Source organism: Podarcis tiliguerta (assembly GCF_965153285.1).
Source record: "Podarcis tiliguerta genome assembly, chromosome: 12".
Taxonomy (NCBI): Eukaryota; Metazoa; Chordata; class Lepidosauria; order Squamata; family Lacertidae; genus Podarcis; species Podarcis tiliguerta.
In genome coordinates, this window is record NC_139545.1 from 52,555,428 (window position 1) to 52,577,405 (window position 21,978).

General features: G+C 45.6%; 1 long non-coding RNA gene across 2 annotated transcripts; it reads right to left on the bottom strand.

The window, feature by feature from the left end:
- Positions 1-994: 994 nt before the first annotated feature.
- On the bottom strand, positions 995-20,130 carry LOC310661127. 2 transcript variants are annotated; one of them, XR_014503749.1, is made up of 3 exons: positions 19,732-20,130; positions 15,709-15,849; positions 995-1,301 (listed from the first exon to the last, which is right to left on the bottom strand). It is a non-coding gene; the product is annotated as an uncharacterized lncRNA (long non-coding RNA). The 2 variants fall into 2 exon arrangements; XR_014503750.1 differs by lacking the exons at positions 995-1,301; positions 15,709-15,849 and adding an exon at positions 18,673-18,977.
- Between the last annotated feature and the right edge of the window lie 1,848 nt (positions 20,131-21,978).

Here is a 21,978-nt window from a genome sequence, read left to right on the forward strand (position 1 = left end):
GAGGAGAGAGCAGGAAGAATATTGACTCTTCCAACATTCAGCACTGCTGGTGGACCCTGAGTTGTAGGAGAGAGAGAGAGAGAGAGAGAGAGGCTCTTCTCTATCCACTCATTCCACATTGTACATAAAGCAGTCCACACCTTCACTAGCTAGCACACAAATAAAGGCATATTGTATTATTTCAATCCTCCCCAACCCTTTGGATCTTTGGAACATCCTATTGGATCAATCCATTAACTTCTGATTGATGATTTAGGAGGATTGGGTCCGGCATCAGTTTCGCTGTGCGTGTGTGCCAGTATCCATACTCAGCAGAGCTACCCTAGTGGCCAAAATTGTGGAAACCTTTTGGGAAAAGTGTATTTCTGAGGTTTGATGGCTCATAACACCTGAATGGCTCTCTAAACACTCATGCTCATTGGCAACATTCAAATGAAGGACAGCTACTGCATATCAACCTAAGAAAGTTGTGCTTCCTTTTTCTGGTTATTTGGCTTCAATTTTTGATAGAATACAGATAACTAAACAAACATTGTTGCATTACAGTAGTACCTCTGGTTGTGAACGGGATCCGTTCCAGAGGCCCGTTCGCAACATGAAAAGCCCACAACCTGAAGCGCCATATCTGCGCAGGTGCGCGGTGTTATTTAGCACTTCTGCACAAGCGCGAGCGATGAAACCCGGAAGTAACTCTTTCCGGTACTTCCGGGTCACCGCGGGACGCAACCTGGAAGAACGTAACATGAAGCAAGCGTAACATGAGGTATGACTGTACATTCTTCATTAAATTATCTTTCCATAGATACATAATTTTATGGTATTACTCCAAAAAAGTGGTCTTATGAGCCATCAAACCTCAGAAATACACTTTTTACAAAAGGTTTCCACAGTTTTGGCCACCAGTGTACATCTCAATGCAGCTCCTTCCTTCAAAGTATCATCAGGGTTGAAGGTACACGCAGTAGGCAATAAACACTCATGGACGCCATAAAGATTCAGTCAAGTGAAGAGGTTTACTTGACAGGCATAAAAGCATATTGGAAGACAATATATACAGACATTCACCACTGAATGGTCAAGGCATGTTTAGAGTCCAACAAGAGCCCAAGACACTCTCTCTGTTCCTTTCAAGACGCAAGCAAGAGACTCACAACAAGTTACACAGAACTAATTGTTTTCCGTACTTCCTGTCACACTGCGCATGTCCAGAGAACAATTCCCACAGAAAATGTCCTTGCACGGACAAAACAATCTCAGCCTTCTGCTGCTTCTTGAAACTTCTTCTCTGTTCTGCTCTGTTTCTGGAACAAATGATTCCGTCTCTCACACACAGAATATACAACACATATAATATATATGGCATGGTTATGTTTTTCATTCTTTCTTGCACCGGCACTCAGGCATTTCCCACCGCGATCTTGCTCCTTTATATTCACCCTCTGACCGCAGAAGGTCATTTATCTTCCACTGCACATGTTGAAATGAATAGGCTCTGAATAGCAGCACGAGAGGAAGGACTCAGGCAACAAAGCCAAATGAGGTTAGCACAGCACAATTAGATTACGCCCAAACTGCCCTAGTCAAATGAGGAACAGAGAGATGGAGTGCATCATTCATTTGGGCAGGATGCTCATAGATGGGCAGTGGTAAGGCATATGGTGCCCGTGGATGAGCACAGGAATAATATGCAATAATATTTGGAGGGGGCATCGCAATGCAAATAAGAAGATGGGAGCAAATTTGGTTTAGCTTGCACAAACAGCAGATGAGATGGGGGAATTGTCCCTGAGCTGAACCACTGTGCACAACAGATGGATAGAGAAATGTGTGGTTTTTTCCCCTCCTCCTCTCGTAACACCAGAACTCATGGAAGCTGAACGTTGCAAGATTTGGGACAGACTTTAAAAGGACCTGTTCAAACAATGCAAAGTGATGGAATTTGCTCCCACAGAAGGCAATAGTGGCCACCAGACTAGATGGCTTGAAAAGAGGACCAACGAATTCATGGAGTAGAGGACTATTGATGGCTACCAGTAGCTGTGCTCTGCTTCCGCAGCTGGAATCAGCAATGCCTCTGCGGAAGGGGCTCTTGTGCTTGGTTCCTTCTTGCAGGCAGGGGCAGACTTTGGCCTTTTGAATTTCAGCAGCACCCTGTGCGAGGCCAAAATTTGGTCTGTCCCCCATGCCTCTTGCCTTCCATTTTGCTCAACTCACTACAACATAGTTGAAATCGCCCTGTGGCACCCCCTAGGCTCAGCGGCCAGTGCAGCAGAACTGGTCACGGTGCCCTAAACCCACCTCTGTTGTGGGTTCCCAGAGGTATCTGGCTGGCCAATCTGAGAAAAGGATGCTGGTGTGCTGGGCCCGGGGGTAACCCGTGAAATGCGGTTCAGGACCGGTCCAGAATCCAAACTTTCTGCTAGGAGTCAGTCCAACAGGGCCAAGGCAGGTCACGAGGCAGGAAACCAGGCAAGGACAGGTACAGGATCTCTCATACAGCAATGTTGCTCCCGCAACCTGGGGCGGGGTCCAACAGCCTTTTATCTTTGTCAGGGTAGCGGCCGGTCCTGATCCCCCGGCCACTCACCTCCCTGTCTCGCCTGAAGGCGAGCACTCCTCCTGTGAGTACTCAGGTCTCTCCTTCTCTCAGACCTTAGTCTCTGCAGCTTGGGAGATGTCAGTGGGTTACTAGACCTAGGGGCTGCCCCAGCCTCCCCTGACCCAACCAGTAGTGGAGCAGCTGCAAGTGGTGGCCCAGCTGGAGGCAACGAGGTCATCCCCGCATCTGGAGCCAGGGCAGGCTCAGGCCCCTGACTCGGCCCAGCTGGTGTTTGTTACAGGGGAACCTGTGCAGACTGGGACTCTTCAGGATCAGGCCCCAGACTTGGTTCAGATGATGCCTGAGGCAAAGGATTCGGTGCAGACTGAGACTCCTCTGGTTCCGAGTCCTAGCCCAAGTCCCAGGCTATCACAGCTGGTCTAGGTAGACCAATAACTTGATCCAGCAGGCCCTCTTTATGTCATTTCAGGTCACCCTCCCCCTGACCCTCCTGATAGAAACCAGATTTCTACCTGCCACAATTAATCCCTTAAGGAGATGAATTTACAGCTGCCTTTAGTTACGAACAGCGACCTTCCCCTCAAAACCAGATTTTTTGTGTGAAATATTTGTATTACATAATACCCTGTTCAACTTGCTTAATTGTAAAATGTGTTTGATGGGGAGCTGCTGTTGGATGGTCAGTTGCAGCTATTGGCCCAGAGTCCCTGAAAGAGGAGGTCAGATAGAATAACATTTCTATTATACATTTTATTTAACCTGGAGCCTTGTTAATAATAATAATAATAATAATAATAATTAATAATAATAATTTATTTATACCCCGCCCATCTGGCTGGGCCTACCCAGCCACTCTGGGCAGCTTCCAAAAAAATATTAAAATACTGTAATACATCAAACATTAAAAGCTTCCCTAAACAGGGCTGCCTTCAGATGGCTTCTAAAAGTCTGGTAGTTGTTGTTCTCTTTGATATCTGGTGGGAGGGCGTTCCACAGGGAGGGCGCCACTACCGAGGAGGCCCTCTGCCTGGTTCCCTGTAACTTGGACTCTCGCAGTGAGGGAAACGCCAGAAGGCCCTCGGTGCTGGACCTCAGTGTCCGGGTAGAACGATGGGGGTGGAGACGCTCCTTCAGTTATATTGTTCCCTCTTATTTGAGAGTAAATCTCATTGAAGTTGATGGGTATGCATGTGATCGCACTGTTAGGTGAAAAAGAAAAGAAAAGGTAAAGGACCCCTGGACAGTTAAGTCCAGTCACTATGGGGTGTGGCGCTCATCTCGCTTCAGGCCAAAGGAGCTGGCGTTTGTCCGCAGACAGTTTTCCAGGTCATGTGGCCAGCATGACTAACCTGCTTCTGGTGCAATGGGACACCGTGATGAAAGCCAGAGTGCATGGAAATGCCGTTTACCTTCCCACCAAAATGGTACCTATTAATCTACTTGCACTGGTGTGCTTTCGAACTGCTAGTGAGGCATCTGATCAAAGATCTGTATTTTAAAATAAGCTTAAAAATATATTTGTAGATGCTTGCTCCAAATGCTTGCTCCAAATGCTTGCTCCAGGCCAGGCAGAAACCACCTGGCTGAGAGTCTTTTTGTTTATTCTCCTGACTCCTGAACAAGGGCCCCTCATTGATTTGTTGCAGTACCTCAAAGTTGTAAAAAGGAGCAAAAGCTGGGAACAAAAGGTCATACGAATTACAGAATACAATCCAAGCTGCAAAAACACTAATTAGAGTTGGTAAATATTGCCTCCCATCAAAACATGGTTTAAGATATCCTGAGAAGGTTAAAAGGCAAAGAGCTAAAAGCAACAACAGCTGCTGCCTGGTGAGGAAGAGAAACTGCTCTGAGGTTGTTGTTTTTTTGGGTCACTTTGGAAACAGTTCTTGTTCTTTTGGTCATTTTAGAAACTTGATTTTTAATAAGTTCTTCCCTTCTAAAAATCAATCTATATATATATATGTACTGACTTTAATGTGACTTTAATGTAAAAGAATGTAGAAAGTAAGAAATGTTAGATTCTTATGTTAGATTCTTATTTCATTGATGGTGTGTGAGAAGGTGAACCCAAGACCTCTGTTTATATGACAAAATTTGAAACCATGAGCCATCTGTTTTAGCCATTTTCCCCTGTTGCTAGAAGGGCAGAAGAGCAAAGGGCAGAAGAGCAAAGAGCAAAGGGTGATCTGATATTTAAGACGCCTTGTCAAGGCAAATGTAAGAGATTGATAGAAGGAAATATAGCTCTTTGTCTCCCATAAAAGGTAATAGGAAATGGGTGTATCTTTTATGATTGGTTCTAGCAAACAGCCAATAGGAATTTCAACCAGGCTGATTGGACAGAGGCAGCCAAAAGGAGGAGTAAGGAGGCTGGGCTGAGGGAATATAAGTGCTGGTCACCAGGGCTGGGGTGTGCAGAGCTTTTGGTAAATATACCACTGTGCCAATCATTTATTTGTCTGACAAATAAATTATTATTTTAATTTCTCTATTGCTGCGTTGAATATTTCATTCCAGCTAAGCGTTAACCACAAGCAGGGTGCTACATTTTATGGTGCCTCTGTGACTCGGATAAGTGGTCTGCTGGAACGCAGCCCCTTCGCCTTAGTGGGCAGGGTACCAGAGGGAGGACACTAACTGTTTACCCAGCGCGCACTGGAACCTTTTTTTTTCCAGGGGAACGCAGCAGTCTCGTCTGTCTACTACCCTGCTCACTGAACGGCGACGGAACCGGGGGGAACCAGAGAAATTAACAGGGAACCAGCTAAGGGTAAGTGCACGAAAGGGATTGTGGCCCTCCAATTAATTGGGAGGAAGAGAAGTCTTGATCAAACTTCTGCGTCTCAGTAAAGGGGAACTGAGTACGCTAGGTGGTTGGGTACATCAGATGCTGGTCTGGTGGAGGGAAAGGGAAATATTGGGAGGTAGAGTGTGGTGAAGTATCCAGTGCATTGTATGTGTGAGAAAGTACTATTTGTAGCTGACCTGAGTGTGGAGTGGGTAGTACTTCGTTTCCCAGTAAGGCGACTTCACTGGGCAAGGAACCCCACGAAGCGAGTGTGTGAGTGACTGAGTGGATACTTCACAGGGCCATACAATGGGAGTTGGAGGTTCAAAGGGGGGAAATACACCTCTTGAATGTATGTTAAATAACTTTAAGAAAGCCTTCTCAGGAGCATATGGAGTCAAAATGACCCCAGAGCGCTTGAGAACGTTATGTGAATTAGACTGGCCGAAACAAAATACTGGATGGCCGTCTCAAGGAACTTTTGATATAAATTTAGCGAGCAAACTTTGGTCTAACATCACCAAAGAAACTGGAGGGTGCCCAGAACAATTTTCATATATAGACTCTTGGCTGAGCACATTAAATAATAATCCTCCATGGATAAGGGAATGCAAAGTCCAACAATGCAAATTATTGGCTGTAAAAGCCGAAGCTAGGAAAGGAATCTTGCCAAATAAACTCAAACCCATTTTTGAGGGACCAGAGGAAGAGGTGCTTTCACCTCCACCCTATGCTCCACGTCGGGGGGAGCCTAATCCAAACACTCCACCAGTTGTAACCCCAAGGCAAGAAAGTGGAATGAGTAATGGAGCTGAAGTCACAGACCTTGATTCCTTGATAGATTATGATAAATATCTTCAGGAGGCATTGGAGTCCTATAATAAAGCCCAAGCAGAAGTGGTTGTTCCACTTGTGAGTCCCAGTAGAACTCCATCTACAGTCTCCTTTAGTGGAACAACTGATTGCCCACCCCAAACCCCTGTACATCCAAGTCCTAGAGAATTATTACAGAAGTTACAGGGAGACCTTGAACGGTCAGCAAGCAATACAGCCAGGCGTATAAAGCTGCTAAAAGAACGCCTTGGGACAGATACCATCCCCTATGATTTGAGGCCCCTAGAGCAAAGTGAAGAGAAAGGTCACGTAGTAGCCCCTCTTAGAAGAGTATTTGATGCACTTGAGGAGCCTGTGCTGGTTAACGGGCAACCCGGACCACGGCCACCTCGAACTTCGACCCTCCAATACATTCCATTCACGACTACGGATCTGATGAATTGGAAAACACACACCCCGACTTTTGCAGAAAAACCTCAGGCTATGATGGACTTGGTGACTTCAATAGTAAATACTCATAGTCCTACTTGGACAGATTGCCGCCAACTCCTCAATACTCTTTTCACCACTGAGGAAAGGAGAGACATAATTGAAAAAGCACAGATATATTTGCGTGAGCAGGCCAGAGTGGGAAATATTTTTAATATTGACCGTCATCTCCAGGACAACTTCCCCTTGGAAGATCCTAATTGGGATCCAAACAATGCAATTCACCTGGCCAGGCTTACTACCTACCGCCAGACGCTTGTGCAAGGTATCCGCAGGGCATGCCAGAAGCCCACTAATATGTCTAAAGTTTCAGAAGTAGAACAGAAACCAAATGAGAGTCCAGGAGACTTTTTAGAGAGGCTGCAGGAAGCCTATCGTATATGGACTCCTTTTGACCCTGAAGCCCCTGAAAACAGCAGAATGATTACTGCTACATTTGTGGCCCAGTGCGCTTCTGACATTCGTAAGAAAATTCAGAAATCAGAAGGATGGGAAGGGATGCTGATGAGCCAAATCATGGCCATTGCACGCCGAGTTTATCGGAATAGGGATGAGGCTGAGAAACAAGAGAAGAAGAAGTGGCAGAAGGAAAAGATGGTAATGCTGGCCACAGCAGTGAAACAAGAGTACCGCCCCTTAAATGGAGGGAGAGGGCGGGGAAGGAATCCACCACTGGGAAGGAATCAATGTGCGAATTGCAAGAAGGAGGGTCATTGGAAGCGAGAGTGTCCTGAACCCCTGAGGTTGGAAGAAGTACGCCCAGGCCCAGGCCCAGGCTCCGGCCCAAGAAACCAGGGACGAGGACGGGGAATGATCCGAGATGGAAGATATCAGAGACCGGGACAAGGACGGAGTAGAGACAATTTTATTGGACTGGCAGAGGAGGATTTTACCCAAGACTAGGAACGACCGGACTCCATAAAGTTAGGCTTCCAGGAGCCCACGGTCACGATTCAATTAGGGAGCCATTTAATAGACTTTATGATAGATACTGGGGCTGAATACTCAGTACTCCCAGAACTATTGCAGAAAAAGGCATCCAAAAGTGTAGTCATTAAAAGTGCCACTGGTCAGTCAGCTAAGAGGTCTTTCCTCCAACCTTTGGAATGCCAGATTGGGGGACATCGTTTAACCCATCAGTTTTTGTATATACCTGAGTGTCCAATACCTCTCTTGGGTAGAGATATGCTGTCCAAATTGCAGGCCCAAATCACCTTCACTCCTCGAGGTCCAGAAATGAAATTGCCATCAAAGGCAGCAGGAATAATTACCCTCTCAGTACCTAAGGAACAATCATGGCGCCTAATGTCAGCCCTGCAAGCCCAACCTACATTGGATACAGAATTAAACAAGCTCCTCCGAACCCTACAGGTGCCACCAGGAGTATGGGCCGAAAATAGCCCACCAGGAATGGCTAAGAATATAGCTCCAATTGTAGTAACCCTAAAACCTATGGCTACCCCTGTATCTGTAAAGCAATATCCTTTACCCCGGCGAGCAGCGGAGGGCATCCAGAAACATTTGGACCGCCTATTAAAATATGGTCTGCTTAAGCCCTGCCAATCAGAATGGAACACACCCCTTTTGCCTGTTCGGAAACCTGGGACAGATGACTACAGGCCAGTACAGGACTTGAGGCTCGTAAACCAGGCTATTGAAACCTTGCACCCAAATGTACCAAACCCATATACCCTGCTGAGTTTGATCCCACCAGAAGCAACATTTTTTACTGTATTGGACTTGAAAGATGCATTCTTCTGTTGCCGGTTGGCACCACAGAGCCAACCTATATTTGCCTTCCAGTGGGAAAACCCTTTGACAGGAACAAAAGGCCAGCTAACCTGGACAAGATTGCCCCAGGGATTCAAAAATTCCCCAACTTTATTTGGCACTGCCTTGGCGAAGGATCTAATAAGCTACCCCTCAATACCTGGAGAAAAGGTGGTTCTGCAATATGTAGATGACCTTATACTAGCGGCAAAGGATTTTGATACCTGTAAAGAAGGGACAGAGGAACTGCTCCACTTGCTCTGGGAAGCTGGCTACCGAGTTTCCCAGAAAAAGGCACAGTTATGTTTAGAAAAGGTCAAATATTTGGGCTTTGACATCTCACACCAACAACGAGCATTGAGACCAGAGAGGAAAGAAGCTATTTGCCTTATCAAGGAACCTACCACAAGGAAACAACTCAGAGGATTCCTGGGAACAGCAGGGTTTTGTAGACTATGGATACCTGATTTCAGCAGTCTGGCCAAGCCCTTACATGAAAGCACTCGAGGTGCAGAAAAGGACCCATTTGTATGGGGACCTGAGCAGCAACAAGCCTTTTTAGTTATCAAACAACGACTTATGGAGGCCCCAGCCCTTGGACTGCCTAATTCGGAAAAACCCTTTCAGCTGTATGTACATGAACAGAATGGGATTGCAGCGGCAGTCCTGACCCAGAGATTAGGGAGTTGGAACCGTCCAGTAGCTTATTTGTCTAAACAATTGGACTCAGTAGCAAAAGGATGGCCTCCATGCCTAAGGGCAGTAGCGGCCACTGCAAGCCTTGTTAAAGAAGCTGATAAATTTACCTTCGGCCAGACGATGTATGTGAATGTACCTCATGCTGTTCTGACACTCATGGAATATAAGGGTAGTTATTGGCTAACAAACCCAAGGATGGCTAGATACCAAGGCCTATTGTGTGAAAATCCCAGGATTCATCTACGAGTAGTGAATATGCTCAATCCAGCAACTTTGCTGCCCCTACCAGAGGTAGATGATGAGGAATCACATGATTGTCTCCAAATAATGGATGAAGTTTATTCCAGTAGACCTGATCTGAAAGATGAACCATTGAAAAATCCAGATGTTGTATATTATACTGATGGTAGCAGTTACCTGCATGAAGGTGCCAGACGAGCAGGATATGCTGTGGTCACCAATGAGGAAGTTGTGGAAGCTGAAGCTTTGCCTGCTGGAACCTCAGCACAAAAAGCTGAACTTATAGGTTTAACTAGAGCTTTGCAATTGGCAGCCGGATGTAAGGCAAACATCTACACTGACTCTAAATATGCCTTCTTAACCCTGCATGCACATGGAGCTCTATGGAAAGAAAGAGGTCTAATCGGCGCCCACGGGAAGGCCTTGAAATATGGACCTGAAGTAGAAATCCTGTTGGAAGCAGTATGGGCTCCAGAACAGATTGCTGTAATGCACTGCAAAGGTCATGGACGTGGAAGGGATCCAATAACCAGAGGAAATCATGCTGCTGACAAAGCAGCCCGAGAGGCAGCCCAAAAGCCTGTGGGAGGATTTATAGCAGCCCTCATACCAGAGGTAGTTCCAGAAGAAGTTAAACCTCACTATACCCCAGAAGAGAGGAAGTGGGCTGAACAGGAAGGAGCGGTTGTGAAGGACGGTTGGATGATCCTGCCGGACAATAGGATTTATGTACCTCATCACCTAGCAGGCACAATTGTAAGAAATTATCATGAATCTACTCATCTTGGCGGTACTGCAACCAGAGAGAGTCTCAGTCGGAAGTTGTATATTATTAACCTATCACAATTAGCAACTCGCATTTCACAGAAATGTGTTCTTTGTGCTAAAAACAATCCTAGGCAGGGACCGGTACAACCTCCTGGAATCCAACATGTGGGATACGTCCCCATGGAAAGCCTAATTGTGGACTTCACAGAGCTAGTCCCTTTTAAGGGATTCAAGTATCTCCTTGTGTTTGTAGATACTCTTACCGGATGGGTTGAAGCTTTTCCCACCCGAACTGAAAAGGCGCGAGAGGTAACTAAGAGACTCCTCACTGAATTGATCCCGAGGTTTGGATTACCTAGATGCATTGGAAGTGATAATGGGCCAGCATTCATTGATCAAGTAGTACAAGAAGTATGTCGAGTCCTACAAGTGAAATGGAGACTGCATGCGGCATATAGGCCTCAGAGTTCAGGGAAAACTGAAAGAATGAATCGGACTCTGAAAACCCAATTGGCAAAGTTAACCCAGGAAACAGGATTGGGATGGGTAGATGTGCTACCCATAACACTGTTTCGTGTTCGGTGTGCACCCACAAAAAGACTTAAGTTGTCACCTTTTGAGCTCCTGTATGGGAGGCCACCCTCCTTTGTTCAGGATATTCCAGCTGACCTCAAACAAATAGGAGACCATGTGACACAGGGACAAGTGCAATCTCTCTCCCGTGTTTTTGTTTCTCTTAACAGGTGGGCCCTCGAGCGCACGCCGTGCAGCATTGCCGAGCCGATTCATCAGTTCCAGGCTGGCGATAGTGTATGGGTGAAAGAGTGGAAACGTGATCCACTTGCACCTAAGTGGCGTGGGCCTTACACCGTCTTGCTCTCTACTCCAACAGCGGTGAAGGTAGCTGAGGTGACCCCCTGGATTCATCACTCCCGTTTGAAGAAGTCCGAAGGCAGTTGGACGTGCAAAGGTGACCCCTCTAATCCTTTAAAACTGACTCTCTCCAAAAACCCCTGTATCTAGCCCTACGGGGAACGGGCTAGGTCACGGGCAACATTGAGACGACCGGCCTGCTGCAGCCACAACCTGGAAGCTGGCTGACCTGCGCACGCCTGAAGCTTGAGGAGCGTCTAAACCAGCGATTGTGAACGGGAAGATTCTCTTATATAATTGATTGACTGCCCCCCCCCCTTGTGGAACAATTATCAGGGATATTACTCATTGGGGATCCTCGGGATATATGTTTTGGTCTTGGTGGTTTCCCATTTCTGTCACTGGGGGAATTATATTGGGGCTAATATTTTTTTGCTATCACAATAAGGTAATCTTTTGTGGGAGGAATGCATATACTAGACATCAACATGATTTTATTATTAATCCTGATCCCTTGGGAAGGGGAAGGGTCCTTGAATCTGACCAAATTTGCTAAATATGGATTCCGCCATGACCACAATATGTGGGTAGGCTTAGCTGAAATGGTAGCCAATGCTACAAATAAGACTAATTGCCTTGTTTGCTCTCTTGGGCCAGATGATTCAGAGGGAGGTATGCCCTTATTACCGATACCATTAAATGCCATTGGTATGGTAAGCGAAATGCCACATCAAACAGAAGTACAGGATTTCCCTGGATGGAACTCACCTAAACCAATACGAGTTATACCTGTACAAGGGGAATTCTGTGTACATAAATCATCAGATACAGCTGATTCTACCATGGTAGGCTCTTCTCGTTGCCACTATACTTGGAATTATATTGAGAATAATCAAACCTGGGCAGACGGTACTTCCTATCGAACTCGGAATACCTTGCCCTGTGCACCTCCTTTTATTCATGCATGGAAAATGGTGTGGAACAAAACTGTGACAGCAAAAGGCAATCTAACATACTGTATTGTGAACTCTTTACCCCTTGTGATATTTCGCCATATGCACTCCACGTTCCAAAAATCTCAGACCCGATGGTTGTGGTGGATATGTGGAGAATGGGCATACAAGCAACTCCCTTCTAAATGGAGTGGGACTTGTTTCCTGGGATGGGTATTACCACCAATGTGGGTTATGCCCACTAGTTCAGTCAAACGTACACGAAGAAATGCTGATATTTCTCATATAGCAGGAGGAAGTACCCAGAGTTGGAGCGATACTAACGATTGGCCACCAGAGCGCATTATAGCCTATTATGATCCTGCCTCCTGGAATCCTGATGAGCTGATACAAGGGGCACGGGATCCTATTTATAATCTAAACAGAATAATTCGATTGCAAGCAGTAGTGGAACTTGTAACCAATGCAACGGCCCAGAGTTTGAGACTTATTGCAAAACAGTTGGATGAAAGTAGAGCCGCTATTTTGCAGCTAAAATTGGGAATGGATTATGTACTTGCCAGGCAAGGAGGCCTATGTGGAGTCTTGAACTTGACAGGGAATGCCTGTTGCTTTAACATTTCTGATAATGGTGAGGCAATCCGTGTGTTGGCCACAAAGATGGAGAGTATAGCACATGTCCCAGTACAAACATGGGAAGGATGGGATATGGGATGGCTCACCAATTGGTTACCAAATGTTGCAGGACTCAAAGGGATACTATTGTCTTGCTTGTTTTTCTTGACGGTAGTAGTCATGGTTTTATGTATGGTGCCATGTATCTTTTCATGTTTTAGAAGTACAATTAGCAAGATGATTTCAAATGAAACTCTACCTCATATCATGGCCCTATACAGAGCTTTACCTCAGGAATATGATGAAGGTCAAGCTATCAAGGACACTTGGGATGAAGGTCCTTGAGCTTGAAAGGGGGGAATGAGGCATCTGATCAAAGATCTGTATTTTAAAATAAGCTTAAAAATATATTTGTAGATGCTTGCTCCAAATGCTTGCTCCAAATGCTTGCTCCAGGCCAGGCAGAAACCACCTGGCTGAGAGTCTTTTTGTTTATTCTCCTGACTCCTGAACAAGGGCCCCTCATTGATTTGTTGCAGTACCTCAAAGTTGTAAAAAGGAGCAAAAGCTGGGAACAAAAGGTCATACGAATTACAGAATACAATCCAAGCTGCAAAAACACTAATTAGAGTTGGTAAATATTGCCTCCCATCAAAACATGGTTTAAGATATCCTGAGAAGGTTAAAAGGCAAAGAGCTAAAAGCAACAACAGCTGCTGCCTGGTGAGGAAGAGAAACTGCTCTGAGGTTGTTGTTTTTTTGGGTCACTTTGGAAACAGTTCTTGTTCTTTTGGTCATTTTAGAAACTTGATTTTTAATAAGTTCTTCCCTTCTAAAAATCAATCTATATATATATATGTACTGACTTTAATGTGACTTTAATGTAAAAGAATGTAGAAAGTAAGAAATGTTAGATTCTTATGTTAGATTCTTATTTCATTGATGGTGTGTGAGAAGGTGAACCCAAGACCTCTGTTTATATGACAAAATTTGAAACCATGAGCCATCTGTTTTAGCCATTTTCCCCTGTTGCTAGAAGGGCAGAAGAGCAAAGGGCAGAAGAGCAAAGAGCAAAGGGTGATCTGATATTTAAGACGCCTTGTCAAGGCAAATGTAAGAGATTGATAGAAGGAAATATAGCTCTTTGTCTCCCATAAAAGGTAATAGGAAATGGGTGTATCTTTTATGATTGGTTCTAGCAAACAGCCAATAGGAATTTCAACCAGGCTGATTGGACAGAGGCAGCCAAAAGGAGGAGTAAGGAGGCTGGGCTGAGGGAATATAAGTGCTGGTCACCAGGGCTGGGGTGTGCAGAGCTTTTGGTAAATATACCACTGTGCCAATCATTTATTTGTCTGACAAATAAATTATTATTTTAATTTCTCTATTGCTGCGTTGAATATTTCATTCCAGCTAAGCGTTAACCACAAGCAGGGTGCTACACTAGGTTGGCAGGAGCTGGGACAGAGCAACAGGAGCTCACCCTGTCACGAGGATTCAAACTGCCGACCTTCCAATCGGCAAGCCCAAGAAGCTCGGTGGTTTAGACAGTGCCACCTGTGTTCCTATTAGACTTCCATCCCATTCACACATTCTAAGCATGTGATCTCCCTGTCCTCCGCACTCCTTTCTGGGTTTTTTGGTGGTTGTTTTACATCTATTCTGGCCAATGGCTGTCGTTTCTGTTTTGTGCTGGTACATAAATGTTGCATAGTCCTAGATCATGGGTAGGCAAACTAAGGCCCGGGTGCCGGATCCGGCCCAACTGCCTTCTCAATCCGGCCCATGGATGGTCCAAGAATCAGCGTGTTTTTACATGAGTAGAATGTGTGCTTTTATTTAAAATGCATCTCTGGGATATTTGTGGGGCATAGGAATTCGTTCATTATTATTTTTCAGAATATAGTCCGGCCCCCTACAAGGTCTGAGGGACAGTGGACTGGCCCCCTGCTGAAAAAGTTTGCTGACCCCTGTCCTAGATTAAATGTGATTTTAGCCTCACAGTGATAGGCTGCTAGTATTGTAGTGCAGCCTTTGTAACTGTACCCAGGGGATTGTTGGGATTTGTAATTGTTGAGAGCACATGAGAATAGGTTGATCAGGGTACAGTTGCATTAGTAGATGTGGATACTGAGAGGATGTATTGAATCAGGGAAATTCTGTGTTATGTTGCTTGATGTTACATACATATTTATTATTGTTTTACATATTCCTTTTCGTGTTTGCTTTCCAAAGCACTTACAAAGATCTTTTCTGGTGAAAAGTGGTGTATAAATAAAAATAACAACCGAACATGAATGAAGTTCTTTTTGCAGTGGAACTTTGGATAGTTTTTAATTCAATTATATACAGAGAGAGGTTTCTTTGCACTCAACCCTGTGTTTGATTGGGGCCGTTTCATTTTACATTTTTACCTGTCTTACCTACCTGTCCAAGGCTTTGGAACTGCCCTGAGACCTCCGGGTATAGAGCAGTATATAAATTCAATAAATAAATTAAATAAAAATAAATAAGTGGTGGTGGATTGCTCCTCTCACCCTGCTTAGAACTGCACTCTTAGACTGGAATCCTGTACACCACATTTAGCTAGCCTCCTTCAGCTGAACTCACAGGAGGTTTTTTAGAGTAGGCATGTGTAGAGGCTCTGTTATCTACATGCCAGTCCTGTTTACCAAACATTTCTGGAAATGGTTTGTTAGGTGAGTGTTTGCAAAATGAGACCACAAATCCCATTGATTTCTATGAGAATTTTTTTAATCTGTTCCCAACCATGGAATTTTGACACACACACCCCAAGCAAAGTAAAACCCTGAAAAAAATGCTCTCTGGTTTGTCCAATTGCTCCCCTCCCTCCCTCCATTCCTCAGCCAACCTGCAAAATGTAAACAGGGAGGCAAAATGCTCTCTGTTCAGATATCTGAATCTGAACAAGGTTTGGGTGCTAATTCCTCATGTTTGAATAAGTGAATTTTTGCATAGCAAACATTCGCAGAATGGGGCCCGTATGTGTATTGTTCTGGGGATTTAACAAAAAGATTTCGAAATTGCTTTCAGATAAAGCTCTCTGAAAATTCAACCTTTCGGCCTACGGGTTTAATGAAAAGGTTTTGAAATACCTTTCAGGTAAAGTTCTCTGAAAACGCAACCTTTCAGCTGATTTCCAAAATATATCAAGGAGAAGGAAAGGCAAAAGAGCAGGTTCCCAGCCTCAGACCTGGACGGTCCTCACTCAGCACTGGAGGTCCACTGCAAGATACCTGCAAGATATTTGCAGAACGGTGCAAGACTCAGCTGGAAAGGAGATTGCTTTCTTTATTTTCAAAATGGATATCCTGCCTTTTTTCTAAGACAGGGCCTGCAGCCCTCCAGATGTTAATGAGCTACAGCTACAACCATCCCTAGCCATTGGGCATGCTGACTAGGAGATTGCTGATGGGAGTAGAACGACAATGTCTGGAGGACCACAGCTTCCCTATCCCTGGTCCAGGAAATCCAAGGAGGTTTATGGTCAAAAACGAAAACACACTGAGAGCCAGTGTGGTGTAGTGGTTAAGAGCGGTAGTCTCATAATCTGGTGAACCAGGTTCGATTCCCCGCTCCTCCACATGCAGCTGATGGGTGACCTTGGGCTAGTCACACTGCTCTGAAGTCTCTCAGCCTCACTCACTTCACAGAGTGTTTGTTGTGGGGGAGGAAGGGAAAGGAGAATGTTAGCCACTTTGAGACTCCTTAAAGGGAGTGAAAGGCAGGATATCAAATCCAAACTCCTCGTCTTCTTCTTCACACCATCAATCATAAAAGCCAGTGGTGGTGTCTGGCCCCCAGCTCCCCCTTCTGGGCAAAGCATGTCACTGCCTCACCCTCTCCATCAATCTTCCTTGGACACAAACATATACACACACTCTGCCCCAGCCTGCCTTGTCAGAGAGGCAGCCGCAGAAACTGGCTTCTCATCCCTCCTTCCCTTATTCAGACTCCAGCTGTCAGTGTCGGTCTGTAATGACTTTTGCTAGGAAATAGGCCCCTGCAGCGCTGGCTGGTGTCCTGGTAACAAGAACATCACCATGCTGCTCTTGTTTCCTAGACAGCTACTGACATTCTGCCTCTTGAAGTAACCAAGTGAATAATATACAGGCTTTTGTTAAAAGCCCAGCCAATCAATAGTCAATTGGACTGGAACAAGCAGCCTCATCCAGTCGAAAATGATCCCAGAAAAGACATTTATGCTCTACCCCATGGCCTTGACTCCAATTCTCTCGCTTCCCAAAGAACATCATGTATTGTTATTTGCCATGATCATTTTGGCAGCTTCTTCTTCTTCATAGTGAAAGTAGCAGAGCAGGCATGGTGCAGAGGTCAGAGTTTCAGATTAGGACCTGGGAGACCAGGGTTTGAGTCCCCACTTTGCAACAAAGCTCACTGGGTGATCTTGGGCCAGCTGCAGCCTCTTAGCCTAACCTACGTCACAGGGTTTATTGTGGGGATTAAATGAGGAAGGGGTTGTTTTCAGACAGCTCTCCATAGAGGACTATATAATAGAGAGGATAGTCTTTTTGGACTACAATTCCCATCATCCCCGACCACTGGTCCTGCTTGCTAGGGATGACGGGAGTTGTAGTCCCAAAAACAGTTGGAGAGCCAGGTTTGGGAACCCCTAAGTTAAAAAAAAAACAACTAAGATCATGGCCACTGGTCCCATCACCTTCTGGCAAATAGAAGGGGAAGAAATGGAGGCAGTGAGAGATTTTACTTTCTTGGGCTCCATGATCACTGCAGATGGTGACAGCAGTCACGAAATTAAAAGACGCCTGCTTCTTGGGAGAAAAGCAATGACAAACCTAGACAGCATCTTAAAAAGCAGAGACATCACCTTGCCAACTAAGGTCCGTATAGTTAAAGCTATGGTTTTCCCAGTAGTAGTAGTAGTAGAAGAAGAAGAAGAAGAAGAGTTTGGATTTGATATCCCACTTTATCACTACCCGAAGGCGTCTCAAAGCAGCTAACATCCTCCTTTCCCTTCCTCCCCCACAACAAGCACTCTGTGAGGTGAGTGGGGCTGAGAGACCTCAAAGAAGTGTGACTAGCCCAAGGTCACCCAGCAGCTGCATGTGGAGGAGCGGGGAAGCGAACCTGGTTCACCAGATTAGAAGTTTAACACTCTTAACCACTACACCACACTGGCTCTAGTAGTGATGTATGGAAGTGAGAGCTGGTCCATAAAGAAGGCTGATCGCCAAAGAATTGATGCTTTTGAATTATGGTGCTGGAGGAGACTCTTGAGAGTCCCATGGACTGCAAGAAAATCAAACCTATCCATTCTGAAGGAAATCAGCCCTGAGTGCTCACTGGAAGGACAGATCGTGAAGCTGAGGCTCCAGTACTTTCGCCACCTCATGAGAAGAGAAGACTCCCTGGAAAAGACCCTGATGTTGGGAAAGATGGAGGGCACAAGAAGAAGGGGACGACAGAGGATGAGATGGTTGGACAGTGTTCTTGAAGCTACCAACATGAGTTTGACCAAACTGCTGGAGGCAGTGGAAGACAGGAGTGCCTCGCGTGCTCTGGTCCATGGGGTCATGAAGAGTCGGGCATGACTAAACAACAACAACAAAGTTAAAAATGCTTTCTGTCAATCCTGAACCCCATAGAGTGGCTTTTGTTGGTGGCTTGACCTGGGGCTATGTAACTCTTTTGGGGGGGCCTTGCCTGTATCTCCACAGATTTCCCAACTGAGAGTCCCATTGCAATTTGCTGCCATCCATGCTGGCAACATCAAATCCGATTACCAATAGCAGTGTTGCTCCGCTGTGCCTTCCCAGCATCGTAAGCCAAGCAAGGTTTCAAAAATGTGGCTTGAAAGGGCATGTTGCCTAGCCTCCTATAAATACACAAGGTCAGAAATGGCTTCGATGAGACAGTTTTCATTTGTGCATCATCTCCTAAGAGCCCGGCTTCACGAGTCCTTGATCTTTCTTAAGTGCTGAAATGAAAAGTCTGTGTGTGTATATTAAGAGAAAAATGAGATGGTTTGAAGCCAACATGTTACAGCTAAATTGACCAATTGAAATGCATTTCCCCCCCCCCTCTTGCCTGCTTCAGTAAACAGCACGCCGAACTTTGCCTCTGCCTACATCCATTTGTCAGGAGAATACTGAGGCTTCACACTTTCCTCGTCCGTATTTTCAGTCTCCTGAACTTTCTCACAACTCATCCCCTCTGTCCAGTGAGGTCCAACGAGGTGTCATCTCTATCCTTATGAGATGGATAAATGTGCAGACAAGTTCAGACTATTTGTTTGGTGGTGGCAGAATCAGCTGCTAGGTGGAAAGGTGATATTTTATTTTTGCTGCAAGGGGGTGGAGAGAATTACAAATGGTGAGGTGGCCTAGGGAAGGAATAATTCGTCGATTTCTTTTCTCTCTGCTTCTCATTTTTCTATTCTTAAATTCAGTTCTACAGATTCTGCGGCCATTTGTGTCCCCCCGCCACATAAATAATCTTCACAAATATTCATTCACATTTTAGGTGTGAGTTTCTCTGAACAAACATGTTTTTGTATGCACTGTTGACTAATGCACACATTTTCCCAAGCAATCCTCCCCCCCTAATATGCATTTTTGTAAATAATTTTCATTTATTAAGAATTAAAAAAAAAAAGCTTTCTGAAAGTTGAAGTACACCATGTCAACCAAATCAATCTATATGCTTGTTGACCACCTTAGAGGACTGTAAAGCATTAGAAACATGATTGCATCAGGATGACTGAATTTTCAGGGTTTTATCAATGGACAATATTCACACGTGCATTTTTAGCAGACTTAGCAGACTTAGCACTGTAGAGTTAGCATCTAGTCCAACCCCCTGCAATGCAGGAATATGCAGCTGGTCCATACAGGGATCAAACCTGCAACCTTGGCGTTATCAGCACCATGGTCTAACCAACTGACCTTAATTGGTGGGGCGAGATGGAACTGTGCTGAAGCAACTGAAAAGTTGGGCAAACCACACAGCCTCAGGGGACAGACCAACCAGTTGTTTTAAGTCGATTTGCATTCATTCATTCATAAGTAGGGTTGTGGGGGGAATTTAATTTAGGTTGCATGTTACCGAAAATGTTGTTAATTCCAGGACTGGCTCACCCATCAGGAAAGGTGAGGCGACAGCCTCAGGGGGCAAAATACCCAGAGCCAGCAGGTCCCACTATAGATATTGGGCTTTGCCTCAGGCGCCAAAATGTATTGAGCCGACTTTCTGAAACAGTACAAGAACCACAGCACATCCACCTTTTGAAGGTTGCACTTCTCTGAATTTTGCAGCCAGTCGGTGTGTACAAGGGTGAGGTCCACATACAAAGGCATATACTGCTGAAAACTAGGTATAAAATGCATCAACTGGGGGGAATCGCTTTGGAAAACATGTTTACGTTGGGTGAAATTGCATTTTGAAATGTGTATATTGGGAGAAAGAGGCACTGAAATGTAAGACCACCCACAGGATTTGGCCCAAACCCAAAGTGATTTGGGCCAATTTGGTGAGATCAAGTCGCCAGCGCCCTCTGCAGTGCCAAAATTCAGCAACCCCCGCCTTCCATTCTACATCATAGTTGTGGCGGCTTCTCCAAGGCTCCATGCCCAGTGCGACCGAACTCCTAAATCCTTCTCTAGTGTTGAACTAGGACACAAGAGTCCAGATTTCAAATCCCCACTCAGCTACGAAGCTCAGTGGGTGACCTTAGGCCAGTCACTGCCTCTCAGCCTGATCTGCCTCACAGGACTGTTGTGGGGATTCAGTGAGGAGGAGGAGAACCATGTATAGCATCTCCTTGGAGAAACAATGTCAGGTGTACATGCAGGAGCCAAGCCCTGTGAGCAATAGAACTCTGCAGGACTGGGGCCTTCCTAAGTTTGTTCTGAAGAGGCAAGGTGCGGCCACACATGTGAGGCTTATTGGTAACTCACAGCACCTGGTGGCAAGAGCTGGGAAGGGATATAAGGTCAGCATTCTCCCTTCGGCTCAACACGTTCCCTGCCTTGCTGCGTTTGACTCCTTGCTTCTTGCTCCTCGGACCCCTGACTTCATATCTCCTTGCTTTCTGATCCTCAGACTCCTGACGTCATGACTCCTTGCTTCTTGATCTTCAGACCCCTGACGTCATGACTCCTTGCTTCTTGATCCTCAGACCCTTGACTTCGTGACTCCTTGCTTCCTGACCTTTGGACCCTTGGCTTCTTGACTCCCGGCTCTCTGACCCTCGGACTCTTGGCTTTCTGACTCCTGGCTTCTGGACTCCCATTCCTGCTCCCATCCCACCATCTTGCCTCTGGTCCCGATGTCCCCAGCTGGGACTTCAATTGCCTGTGAACTGGACCATGACAAACAAAGCATGCAGAACCCTGCTTAGTTTTTTATTTTTTATTGCTACACCACTAGGAGGGCAGGATGGGAAAAGGTGAGATATAAAATGCAATAAAATACAATAAAAATAAAATAAATCCTTCTCCTTGGTGTCACAGTCTGCTGGATCTTTCCCTGCACCTAACAACCACCCCATTCCACTGGCTTCCACCACAACCACTCCCAGAACCTGATCCCAGTCTTCCCACCTCCCACCCCACCCAGGATGTACTTCACAAACTCACAACAACACCTCCTCCTTCCTCACTGCCACAACCATTCCTCCTCTTCTCCTGCCCAACTGCCCCTACTACCACTTTCGCAATGTTTTGGTTCCCTTGGCAACTGTTGCCAGGTTTGCCCAGAACTGTCTCATTCCTAACTATTTAGATTTTCCGTCAGGCAAGTAGCCCTCATGAAATATATTAAGTCCCAAATGGAAGAATTAAACCAACATCTCATCACAGTAATACATGGAGACACATATAATAATTTGAAGACTACAGGCCCCATTATCTCCATCAGGAAACAACGCTCTGTGGTTCATTTTCAGCTAAAAACGGGGGGGGGGGGGTCTTAGATGGAATCAAGTCCTCCATACTGGCTGCAACTCTCCCCCCTTCCTGCAGGAGTATCAGACAGGGAATCTATCACTTGCGTGGTTGCTTTCAGGTGGAGGTGAATGCACATCATTCATCGCAAGCCATGCACTCTGCACTCTTCCTTGCCAGCAAGTCCCGCTGTTTTCTCTCACACACCCATGGCTATTTGGCAGTCATCAGTGCTAAGAGAAAGTGGATTTGGCTTTGAAGTGACATGTCCATCTCTTCAAAAGGTGCTTTTTTCATTTAGGCTTTATGAGCACCTGAGCTGCATTCGTGGCGACTGATCAACTTGTTCGAGTGGAGCAAGAAGACCAGAGTGAAGCTGCCTCTGAAATAACAAGGCAATCTCTTAGAAGGGGGAAAGAAAACCAGGGCACTCTGTGAACC